The sequence below is a fragment of the Athene cunicularia genome (genome assembly GCF_003259725.1).
Source record: "Athene cunicularia isolate RWA chromosome 3 unlocalized genomic scaffold, athCun1 chr3_part1, whole genome shotgun sequence".
In the NCBI taxonomy this organism is placed as follows: Eukaryota; Metazoa; Chordata; class Aves; order Strigiformes; family Strigidae; genus Athene; species Athene cunicularia.
Window position 1 is genome coordinate 123,120,571 of NW_020799097.1, and position 9,405 is coordinate 123,129,975.

Consider the following 9,405-nt stretch of genomic DNA (forward strand, 5'->3'; position numbering starts at 1 on the left):
AAAGAAGCCAACAAACCCAACAGCTTGTTAATGCTGTTCTTACTGAAAGCCCCGTTACAAGAATACAGAACTGTTTGTGTAGCTATTGTGAGCACTGTAGGCTAGACAGGCTCCTGTGGAAGCAGCTTTAGATGCTATTTTCACAGCCTAAAGTTTAACCAGAACAAACTCTTGTGTTTGTTTTGAGGTTTTTTTTTCCTCTCCTCCTGTTTATATTCCATTGGTTTCTCACCCATTGAGTGCTGGTATGGCTAAGTTTCTTGTTAATTGGAGTTTTACGTTCATTTCCTAGTTGGTCTGTGCTGCTTTTGTTCCCAGCCTGCCTTCCAGTATCTCCTAAAGGCTTTTATTCTAGTCGCTCTCTTCTGCCTGAGGGAGGATTTCCTCCAAGAGCATGTCAGAGCACCTTGTCTTGAGCAGAGCAAGGTGCATCTTCTTGTATTCTCCTGCCGTAAGAGGCTGAACGCAGCTGTCTTCCAGGCACTATTGCTGTTTTCCTACCAAGAGGATGAACCACAGGCAGGGAGGTGGAAGAGAACTGAGGAGTGAGATCAGCGGGGATGCTATAGTCCTATCCGCCTGACCTGTGCAGTGGCGGTGGGAATAGCCCATCAATCCAGATGGGTTAATCTGAACTATCAAAACTCCAGAAATGTTTCCTCCTCAAAGCGCAGCCTGTGCTTCCTGTGTGTAGCACTTGTGTTACGGCTGGTTCAGATCCTGGTGCTGAATTTGGGAAGACTGTGAAGAAGACAGGTGGTCTTTGCTAGTGATGTTTGCAGGTATTGGTTTATGACAGCTTGTATAATTTAAAAGCTGATGATTCTAGACACTAGCCAGAGTTTTTAAAAAGCAGCTAGAGATGTGTGGTTTCTCCTTTATCCCCCTCCCTACGGACCAGGTGTTCTGTACTTTCTGAACACAAAGTGGTTTCTGAACGTTAAGAAGCATGTAAACTGTTCACAGATGAGGAAAAAAGGGGGAAAAAGAGGGGAAAAAAGGAAAAAAAAGGAAAAAAACCCACCATCAGTAACTTTTGAAAATCCTGGTCATCATGTGGTGTTCCTACAATGTACTTACTTATTAAATGAAATGGGAGAGCTTGTGATTTTCCAAATCTTAACTGTGACTGTTTAAGGAGAAGGGCAAGGAAGGGATCCGTACTTTAAACAAGAAAAAAAGTTTTAATTACTTAGAGCAAGAACATGTTCAGAAAAGTAAAGATTTTAGACTTAATGTGCATGGAACAAAAGGCCGTTGTGAGCTATGTACGAGAGTTGCTGAGAGTTTGTATTCTGCCCTTTTTTTTCTGTGGGAGTTATTTCCTGTTGTTGACTAGAGTTCTTTATTTAGAACCACCTAGCTACTGAATGACTCCTCGCTCACAAGAAGAAAAAGTGTGATTAAAACTTGCTAGGGCTTATTTCAAGATCTCCCCGCTTCCATTTATTTAAGGGGAATCTTTGCTAAATTAAAAAAAAAAAAAAAGTTCAAAACAAGAAATGCATTTCCTTCTCATGATTTCGCCCACATCAGCTGTGACAGCTAGCAAAAATATGTTGGGAGTCTGAGGACTTTCACCTGAACATCTCTTGGAAGACAATGTTTCTCTAATAGAGGTAGTTTATTTTAGGTTGTTCTGGTTTTAAAACTAAAATAAACCCCTCAAATGCTAGGCCTACCTTCTTGCTGGTAAGAGTAATGCACCGGTCGGTGTTCTTGGGGGGCAGCTCTTTCTACAAACTCCCCAAACTGGAGTAGGACTGGGCACTTGAGTTTTCCCAGCTGCTCAGATGAGAAAGAGTTTCCTTTGAAGAGTACTGCCAGCAAAAAGAGGTTTCTGTCTGCTGACGTGCATGGGAATAGTGTTTAGGTATGTGCGTGCACTCAAATTACTAGCACTTTGACATCTGCTTAACTTCTTTTGCTCTTACGGCAGGGTCTGAACATTCAGTTAAGAGTAAAGGAAAATTAGGAGAAGAGCAGGTTGGGGGGGGAGGAAAAAATATTTAACCTGAAGGTTAACACTACTGGACTGTAGGTGTAGGTAAGCAAGCAAAGTAACAGGGGTTTATTATGACTGTTTTGCTTAGCAGGAATCCCACTAGGAATGTCCCCTGGGTGCACATGATTAGAAAATGCCCTGGGGCATGAGATATGGACAATCATCCCTCCTTGACTTGGCTGGCCTCTGGCTGTGAGCCTCTCACTGAGGGTGCCTATTTCTGCCCAGCTGTTGCAAATGGGCTGTGCCTTTCTCTGAAGTAAATGGCTGCTCTTGCAGGCGTGTTGTGAGACAAGTTATGGCTCAAGATAGCCATTCACATCTTTCCTTCTACAGATAAAACTGATAGAAGCTGATTTTTCTAAGCTGAACCTCTACAGAAAAGTGGATCTCTCTGTGAAAAAGAGAGGAGTTTGGGAGCCTTCTGCCCATCCCTTCGTGCTGAGAAAGTTCATGGTTGGGAGAAGCAGGGACGGCCTCAGTGATATTTCTTGTGGTAATTTCTTCTCCTGCTGCTCTCCAGAGGTCAAACCAGAGGATGCCCTGGACTCAGTAGCAGCACCGTTGATGGGGATGCAGCTCTTCCTTCTTGTTTCTTGGTCTGCTCCTTTCCCTTGGCTTGTTCCCCTCTGTACTCCCATCATGTCTCTGCTTTGCTCCCCCTCCAACGCTAAAATTAAAAGAAGGGAGAATTATTACTGTTTGAGAGAGCTGCTTATGGCTCTCTTGGAAAGACACCACTGGCTTTTGGGTGCAGTATGCCACATGCAGCATCTGCTTCCCTGACTCCATGCCATTCTGCCCACAACATATAACCTCTTCCCCCGCTCCCCACCTTGCAAATTCTGATGCATGTCATGTGAGATGGGAGTGACCAGGCAGGCGAGCTGCCTCTCCCCTCTTCCAGACTGCCCATCGCAAGAACATTAGCACCCCAAAGCCACTGTGGGAGGAAGAAAGAGAGTCTAAGAGGTGTGAAAGGATGGACCATGATGATAAATGGTGATTCTCTGCTTTTTTTCTTTGTCCTGGTGGTAGATCCTAAATACTGGGTGGGTTTGCAGTGATTTAGTATTTTATCTTTGCTTGAGAATACTAATTAGGTGTAAACCTCTTTTAGCCTTTGGGTAATGGTCACTATAAATGAACAGCTTCCTTTAAAGTGAGAGAGCATAAAAAAGGTTAGGCGAGAACCTAAAATAATTTGTGCCAGTTCCTTTTTTTCTTCAGAAGGCTAAAAAGCATTTCTGACCGTTACAAGGGTGGGTTTAGGTAGAGTTAAGAGATACATACTTCACTTCACCCACAGTCTGTTTACCTGCATATACAATTCGAGCTTTTGATGACTCTTAGCCATGCTAGCACGAGGGAATGTAGAGAGGCAAAATGAATCATTACCACAGACATAGTCAGTAAAAGCATCTGATGTGCTCATTCACTCTTTTTTTTTTGTAAATCTCATCTTTGCACATAATCTAAGAAATCACACATTTTGTGAAGGGTTAAAATGGAGACTTTGCATTCACTGCATTGACTCAATGAGTTCAGTTCTATATCATCTTCATTTATTTGTAGTGGAACAGAATGGCAGTGGGAGTTTATGCTACATTTGATGTTCTTGTGCTAGGTTTTTTTGCCAGCTCTTTTGGTTTTTTTTTCCCCTCTTCTAAATTTGGCCCTGCAGATTCAACTTCTGTTTTATTGGGGTTTGGGGTTGTGGTGTTTTTTTTTAAAAAAAAAAAAGGAAGTGGTGTAGGTCACTCACTGTTTACTTAAAATGAGACCCTTAGAAACCTCTGACTGAAAAGAGTACAGATAAACATTATCTGTAAAGAATTTTGCACCTGGGATGGTCAGAGGGAGGATTTATCACTGCAAATTTAAATTACCTCAAAAATGCCTCTATCTTATTTGGTAAGCATTCCTTGAATCTAGTGGCTTGAAGAAGCTGCAGAAACTAGTTTTAAACAAAATGCCCAAGCCCCCACATGGTGTAGGAGCTTTAATATGCTCTACAGGTTGTATTCCAGCCAGCAGAAACACCTGGAAGTGGATGCATTCATTTGGATGTCAGTGTATTTATTAACTCATGTTTTCATGTAAATAAGGATTGTAATAGTTGGATGTTTTTCCCCTGATAATGCTTCTGAGCATGAACACATTAAACTCCAGTGACATGTTTTTAAGTCCTATATAACATATCACAATGCTATTTCACACCTTACATCAACACCGTAGCCATGACACCATTTTAGTTTTGCCCTTGCAGCCTCAAGCACATTTCTATTGTTGTACAGTGCTTTAATGTGACAAATCTGAGCAAGATCAGCCAGTTCTAGAAGCCTCTAGTCACCCTGCTGGTGGTCCTGTTTGCTCTATCAAGCCTTTGGTATCTCAGCAGGGTTGAGCAGTGCTAAACATATTCCAACTTCTGTATGCAGCCAGGACTCTTCCAGCTTTCAGGAGTGTTTAAGAAGAGTGCAGGGGGCATCTGCGCTCCAGAAATGTATGGCTCCACGTTGACATCTGTTGGAGTAGCTTTGCTTCAGAAAAGGGCTGTAATATGTACAGTGCACATGTTAGGCCAGATCAGTAGAGCTGCTCTCCCCTGGTGAACAAGGAGCAGGTAGTCCATCAGCATGAGGGAGAAGGTGACGACCTCTGTATTGAAGCGTGTGTGTGGCTTGCATGTTTGACAGCCCCATGTTGTTAAGATTTTCAGGCTCATGTTGGGTTTGTGCTCAAGACTAGTGGGTGGCCGAAGTCTTCTGGCTTGATTGCAGTGACATCTGTTTACACCAGTGGTTAATTAGGCCTGAAGACTGGCCATCTCTCTGTATTTTTCTCCACTGTTTCTGTGTTTTTTCTTTATTAAAAGTATTCCCTCCTCGACTGTAAAACAGAGCCTTTGGTTTTACCTGCAGATTTTTTTTTTAACTCTTAATTCACTGGCCTCAGTATGAGATGATATCAGGCCATCAGTGTAGCCTCTCTTCAAAAAAGTAACCAAGTGTTACAGAAAAGAATGATTTGTGCTTTTTGATAGAGACTGCAGAGTAAGCACTGAAAAGGAAAGAAAAGCAGTTTGAAATTGTTTAGAACTAGGCTCACTGCAAAGTACCAATCCACAGTATCTCGAGAACCAAGACTGGAAAGGAAAGACTTTTTTGGGAGCCTGTGTGTGGTACAGATGGTGTTGGTGTGAACAGTCTGGCCTGGGTCAAAAATGAAGCACATCTTGCAGGTGATACAGCCTGAATGGGATTTGAGACAGAACAGGGATGTTTACAAAAAGGCAAAAAGATGTGAGAAAATACACGGCAGTGGTAGGCAGCCTGAACCTCTGTCAGAGGACAGCGTGTTTCAGCTGGAGCTAGGATGATGCACACCAGCAGTCTCAAGAGGACTAGGAGTGCACAGGGAATTACAGAGAAAGGGAGTCATCTCCGTGCATGAGGAATGCAGCAAAACCTCCTCTGACTAAGCCAGCTAATGCACACTGTGGTTTTTTTCTTTCCTGATAATCCTGTTCCATAGTATTTCCTTAATAATTTAGTATGTGAAGAGCAGCCCTTTTGAAAAGCATCTAGATTGCCGAGTGTTACTTTCAGATGAAACCTTGCCACCCTTGTCCTTGACACGCACTGAGGATTTTTACTGGGTATGACTATTTGAGAGCTATCTTGGAGTTAAGGGTTTTTTTTCTTAATCACTTAATGAATTTACCATGTGGCACAACCCTTGGTACTGCCAAGCAACAGCTTTCTATTACTAGACTCTACAGGCCCGATCCTGTGTTACTGAAGCCAAAAGCTGTATTTGGGAACAGACGTTGGCATCGAAATCTGTAGGAAGGCTTAGAATAACTATACAAAAGGGCTTAGTTGCACTCAGAATATTGATTCATGAGCTCCATGGTTTTTTGCATCTCTGTTCATTTTACCCAAGTAAGATCAACTGCCCAACTGGATGTATAATATATGATACTGCATTAGAACTAAGGCTGCATTTGGTCATACTCATTAATTAAACTGATTTCTCCTGTAGGTTTTTTTTTTTTCCTAGAGAACTAACTGAGAATGATAATTAAGCATATTATGCATTCTAGGGAACGGTGTTTCTCCTACTGCCACAAAAACATTAAAGGAGAAAAACATGAACTAAAGCAGAAAATGAAGGGAAAAAAAGAGCTAATATCGGAGTGAGAAGAGGAGGCGCATTCCTTCCTTTGGTTTTAACCAATTCTTCTGTGCCTTGGGACATGTGGAGCAGCCTTGCTACTGTGGAAGAGTTGCACCAGAAAAAAAAAAAAAAAAGGAAAGCAATGGAAATCTCAAGGAAAGCAGCTCATCTCACAGGTGCAGCTCCCTCCCTGCTAATGTACAGGTGCAGACTGCAGTAATGCACCACCCCAGGTTTTTTGGGTTTGAGGGGCTTGCTTTTGGTTTTGCCTTAGCCTTGCATGAGAAGGACCCACCTCCAGCAGGTCAGTGCTGACCCCTGCCTGGGCTAGCTTGAATGGAGATGGTATGAGGTCTTCGTGATGTTTAATCACTCCTGTGCTTGTAGCGTGCTTGTTTCTTACCTGTGAGACCTGCGTTGCTTGGTGGGGAACGCTGCTCTAGTGCAATGAGCATCTTGGGCCACAGGCAGGCCCTTTGTTTAGCCTTTCCCAAGTTACCGGTCCTGACTGGGTCTTTATTTGCAAAATGTTGTCTGCTTTGGGGGCAGTGTTGTGTATTTGCCCGCCAGCTCCTGCACGCATGGAAGCAAAAACATCCAGGGAGAAAATGAAAACGTGTTGTACAGTTAGCTGAGGAAATCTCACAGTATTAACGTGTACTGCAATTACAAAGAAAAAGGCCAAAGATGCAATTAGAAACAGAGGAAGCAGTTCACTGCCTCTTTTTTTTTTTTTTTTTTTTTTTTTTTTTTTTTTTAAATGTGAGGGATGCTGATGTTCCAGCACACCAAACATTGCTGCTCTTTCCTAATTAGCACGTGTTGATAGGCAGAGATTACCTGGCAGTCTGTAGTCTTTCTAATAAATTGTGCTGTGAAGTCTGGTGTCTGTTTCCCCCTTCCCAGTATTCCCAGTCTTTGATTTCTGTTTGTTCATTTATTTGTCTCTAACACAGAGGAGGATTTTTGAATGATGGACAGGAGACCTGGCCTCAGTCAGGCAAGCTCTGACCACCCTTGCTCAAAGTCAGGGCTGCGCTTATTCCTGGGGCCCACGTCAGGTCAGTACCACTGTAGAAAAACATAGTTTAGTTCCTTCTCTTTTAGCGTGTTGTCTTCATGTGTGAGCAGTTCAGGGGCCTGTGTCAAAACTACGACTGCACAATTAGACCTCTGCTGCTGCTCCCTGGAAAGCCCTTGTGTGCACCGATCCAAAATGGGATGCGTTTTGGGTGGCTCCTCTTCGTAGACACGCAGACTTTTCCCTCTGCTCCTGCAGGCTCTGGAAGCCTCTGGCCGAGATACACTTCCTTGTACAGCATTTTGTGGCTCAGTTGCAGGCTGTTTCTCCACACTTACTAATATGTTCAGGAAAACTGCATTTGAGTTTTGCAGACACCTTCTGGTCAGATTGCTCTGGAGCTGCAGAGGGGAGTTTCTTGGCCAGAAAGGTCTCGTTAAATCAGGCATGAGGCAATGTGAGGAGCAGTCGGTGGTAGGATTATTCGCCTTGTGTAGTCTAACCTCATCCCGCCACAATGGAGCCTCTGCTCTGCACAAAGCGTAGGAAGGAGCTCTACTCGTATCGATTCGTATCCTGACCTCTGCTCAGTTGAGAGTGCTTCTGAGTATGGATCCAGGTTGTACTAGTTGTGTTCGGAGCAACAGTCTGAGTTAGTGTGACTCTAAACTCCTGCCAAGAAAGGCCCAGGGGAGTTACAGTAGGAAACAGAAGGGGCGGTGAGTTTCTTCTTATGCTAGTGTAGTAACTACATTGGAGTAACCTAACAAAGTCAGAAGCATTTAAAACTCGAATGATACAGACTCAGGCCTTTTACTGCTGAGTATAACATGGCAAGATCGGGGCTGTGGATATCAGATCGGAGCCCAGCTGCTTATTTAGCAAATGTTTGTGCTTATGCCTATGGTGCCGGTGATAGCGTGCACACACCCAGGCGCAGGGACTGTGAACCTGCTGCGGACTTTGAGCTCCAGAAGACAGGCACTGCTCAGCTGCGGGCATCCACAGCACAATTACTCAAGGCCAGATCATGCTGTGTTACAAATCTGGTGTAAAGGAAGGCAGAATGTGGCCCTGAAATTCAGTGGGTCTGGCATGTTAAAAAAAAATAAAAATCGAAAATGTACAAGTATTAAAAAATATTCTGGCTGGCTTTTGAGTAGGCTGAAGCTCACTGGAGAGGTACCACTGAGGCCCTTAAGAAAACCAATCTTTTCCTTTTATTTACTGATTTTTATTTTTTTTTTTGTTCTAACTCTTGTAATTTCAAAAAGAGACTTGTTTCCCCAAGTAGAAGGATGCCCCAAATTTCAGTGCCTTACTGCTGGAAAGTATCCAGCCAGGGGAAATTCTGGGTTTCATTTTTGCCAGCTCCTGAGCAATTTGCAAGTCACTTGTCAAAATTTAGTAAACGGTTCACGAACTGCTTTGCAGTTCTGATTCAGGGCTACCTTTGTACCGCAGAGAGAGGATGAGAGAGCTTGGGTCTCCTCAAAGGAATAGCTGATAGCAAGGGTGGAAGGGGAGAGGTGTGCTGAGGCCTCCAGAACTGGTGAAGTCAAATGGCAGTTTTCAGATCTGATGCCCTTTCCTCCCATTTTAGTGACTTCAGCGGAGTATTATCTGAAATACCAGTCTTAGTGTTTAAACCTCAGTTAGATGGGGTCTTTTCAATTATAATGTCAAGAATCCATAAAATCATCACTTAATTCCTTCTGTTTTGGCAGATTCACTATTTTAATTGTGTGGGGTTTATCCTTTGTGGATTTCTGATAGATACAATTTCCAGGTTAAAGAGATCTTCCCTCTTAAAGTATACTTCTTTTAGGTTTTGGTTTTCTAGCTGAAAATGGAACTTATTTTTTAACAAGACCATCAGCTTAATTGATCACAAATCATTACAGACCATTTTGAGCATAATATGTAAACGAGTCATGATATTAATGACTAATAATCGCCTTTATGTTAGGTCTTAAAGCTTTATTGTTCCAAAGTACAACCGGTTGAGTGGAACATGAAAGGCCGGAATGATCCGAGATGCGGCTGGGGCTGCAGCCAAAACTAGAAGGTGTTTGAATCGCCTTTTACAGCGCCGGCTGGGATTACAGTTCCTTTCGAAACACAGTCATTGAGGTAACTTAAAATAATCGTCGTCTTTCCAGATAGCGCCTGGTGCCTAGCTCCCCCCCACCCCCCC

The 9,405-nt window shown here is 43.2% G+C and overlaps 1 protein-coding gene across 2 annotated transcripts in view; it reads left to right on the forward strand.

Annotated features, from left to right (window-relative positions):
- SERTAD2 (SERTA domain containing 2) overlaps positions 1-9,405 on the forward strand; it is a 52,670-nt gene that overhangs the window by 24,204 nt on the left and 19,061 nt on the right. The window contains exon 1 of one of the 2 annotated variants that reach the window (XM_026845797.1): positions 9,228-9,341. The exons of the other annotated variant lie outside the window; for it this stretch is intronic. The gene's annotated coding sequence lies outside the window, so the exon portion shown is untranslated. Of the gene's footprint in view, positions 1-9,227; positions 9,342-9,405 lie in introns of those variants that run through there. 2 annotated transcript variants of the gene reach the window in all.